Raw genomic sequence first — 3009 nt, 5'->3', positions numbered from 1 at the left:
TCTGTTGGAACTGGAAAGAGACTTGATTGTATTTCTTCTGTTAGGGTTGATTTTTATTATATTATATTATATTTACATTTTATTCTATTTATTTATTATGTTTGAAATGTAACTGGTTTTGTGTAAAAGTGCGAAACCGATTTTTTTTAAAAGATGCATTTTTTTCATGTAAATCATGTTTTTATCTATTCTATTATTCTGTTATTCACAGCATAAAAAAAATCATTAAAGCTTAATAGTTTAAAGAAAAAACAATATTAGACGGATAACGATATCAGCTGATGCTTAAGGTTTCAGCGTCAGTATTTAAAATAAAGATAATTTCCCACATTAAACAGAACAACGTGTCCAGATTAAATCCCTTTAAGAGACTCACTTCCCTGGTAGCTCATTAACACTGTGTTTATAAACACACGTATCGACGTGTACATCTATAAATCCATTCTAACGCACCACTGTTCACGTGAATTTACAGCGTGACCGCTCTATATGAACATTACAGGAAGCACATTCACACCTCACACATGAGCTGCGTTCTATTTCACATGATAACATTAGCGTGGGATAAACAGTGCAGACTGCGTCCCAATCACGTACTTACGCACTATTCTACGCCGTTGTGTAGTATAAGTAGTGTGAGTGGTGTGTTCACTCTGAAAATTACAAACAAGAAGAAGTGATCTTCAGACACCCGGATGATGCACTTATTCAACCGAAAAAACGAAGTGTGGAACGTTGGACGCTTCACGCACTCAGCGTTCGCAGCTTTGCTTGCGTAGAGGAAAAGGGGCGGGGCTACCGGGCGCTGACGCTGGCTCAGATTTGCTCAGAATCAAAAAAGGTCATGTTGGGCATAAAAGGAAACATGGACATAAACAATAAAAGGAAGAAATTCGTTTTCGTTGACTCTTGATATTCTACTAAAGCTAGCGGCGTCGCATTACACGCATTTGATGTCATTTGTTATCGCCTGGGAAACGGCTTGTACCTCCGGTTAGTAAAAACCGTTAGCGTTCCATCTGAGACGATACTACACTTCTAAAATTCATACACTAGACGTAGAGAACAATATATTTAGTATGCGGTTTGGGACGGAGCCCATGGAGTCCATTCCTTGTACGCAAATTCAACATTTATATCACAACAGATGTGTTTACACTGAAAATACGCTAACGGACCAGTAGTACCTGTTCAGCATTATAATAAAACTGTTATTAACTGCGTATTACAAAAGCAAAAACACCCAACAAACTTTTTAGGAAAAACTGAGTTGATCTGAAATGAAGTGCATTAGCTAGCTACATTAGTTAGCTTAGAGGGGGTTTGGTTTTACATGCTGGCTAAGAGCTGTTATTTTCACTCACCTAGCGTCGATTGTAGACGTTTCTTTTTTCTCACCTAGCCGATGTTAGTGATGAACTCCTCGTCCTCGACATTTTATCACCTCTATTGTACGAAGATGCTGGAAATTTTCATAGAAAAGACTTTGCTTTGAATGTTGATTGTGAAATACGCCAAAGATCGCTTTCGTTTCGTGTCATCTGGTTATTAGCGCAAAAACGCACACTGCGATGATGTTGCATAGTATCACGTAGTATTGGATGTCGGTATTGGAACATTTTTACGAATAAAAGTAAATAACCGCGGTATTGGACAGTTAGCTGATAGCAATATAGATATCGATTGTTGTAATAATAGTAATAATAATTACACACATAAGGACATAAGGCTACAATATGTAAAGTAGCTGTTTATTCAAAAACCTAAACCCAATAACGGTTTAATACACGCTATCATACACAATATCGTGGTACAGCGATACAAAGCATCAGAAAATAAAATCACAATATGATATTTTTAACAATATCACACAGGCTTCAGGACACTCCACTAACCCCCGAGCCAAAAACTGATTCACTTTATTAACTAATAACTATTTAATAACACTTTATTATTAACTTGTGAATAAAGTGCTAATTTACAGTTAAAAGTGTGTGTGCAGGAGGAGTGGATTCAAACGCAGTGCATTGTGGGAGACAGAGGGCTCCAGCTGCTTCCAGGGGAAATGAACTGAGCTGAACTGAGCTGAGTGGCAGTTGTGAGCACCGCACGCGACAACACAGCAGTTTGAATTTTAAATGTTTTTTTTTATTTTTTAAAGTAACGGTTTTTTAACGGTCGCTTCTCCGCTAATAACAGCCCGATTTAACTAGTGCTGCTGTTATACTTCTGATTTAAACCTGATTTTTTAAGGTAATAAAGTTCAGGAGTGAGGGGAAGTTAGTAACAGAAGGAAAGAAAAGATGCTGTGACACTGAAAAAGGGAAGAAAAAACAAAATAAACAAAATAAACAGCTTAAAACAACAACAACAACAACAACTGAACACAGCCTTTATCATCATTAGCATTACTAACGTTTAGATAGAAGATGTGTGTGTGTGAAGGTGTGTGTGTGTGAGTGTGTGTGTGTGTAGAAGGTGTGTGTGTGTGTGTGTGTGTTAAGATGTGTGTGTGTTAAGATGCCCCTCTCCAGTTTAAGTCTCCATTTCGGTTTCAGGTTACAAAGTCGCTGTAAAAGTTTCACACGACACTGTTATTTCAGCTGATTAAGTCTCTCTCTCACACACACACACACACACACACACACACACACACACACACCTATCCTTCATTCAAAAGAGGAAAGAAGAGCTCGCGCGCGGTTCCCCTTTTCCTTTAACAAAACCAACAAACACGTAAACAAACTAAAATAGAAGGAATAAAAGGCAGAGGAAAGCTCGCTTACTCACCCTGATCTGGAGATCCAGTGTGTGTGTGAGTGTGTGTGTGTGTGAGTGTGTGTGTGGGAGAGAGAGAGATGATCACACTCGGGTCGGTCACTCCTTTGTAGGATCTCGAGCCGATTCCTCTCGCGCTAGGCAAGGCAGGCAGGGTTTGGGTGACGTCACGAAAATGGGCGGGGCGAATCCCTTGTTTTCTGGTAGATCAGCATCAACTGTTGAATGCAA

At 38.9% G+C, this 3009-nt stretch overlaps 1 protein-coding gene across 2 annotated transcripts in view; it reads right to left on the bottom strand.

Moving 5' to 3' along the window:
* sh3bp4a (SH3-domain binding protein 4a) overlaps nt 1-2927 on the bottom strand; it is a 43658-nt gene extending 40731 nt beyond the window's left edge. The window contains exons 1-2 of one of the 2 annotated variants that reach the window (XM_034299613.2): nt 2791-2900; nt 1365-1462 (exon numbers count right to left, since the gene is read on the bottom strand). The gene's annotated coding sequence lies outside the window, so the exon portion shown is untranslated. Of the gene's footprint in view, nt 1-1364; nt 1463-2790 lie in introns of both variants that reach the window. The other variant, XM_026910471.3, reaches the window with a different exon arrangement.
* Nucleotides 2928-3009: the final 82 nt, after the last annotated feature.

Source organism: Pangasianodon hypophthalmus, chromosome 25 (genome assembly GCF_027358585.1).
Source record: "Pangasianodon hypophthalmus isolate fPanHyp1 chromosome 25, fPanHyp1.pri, whole genome shotgun sequence".
In the NCBI taxonomy this organism is placed as follows: domain Eukaryota; kingdom Metazoa; phylum Chordata; class Actinopteri; order Siluriformes; family Pangasiidae; genus Pangasianodon; species Pangasianodon hypophthalmus.
This window is presented reverse-complemented; position numbering and strand designations above follow the sequence as displayed.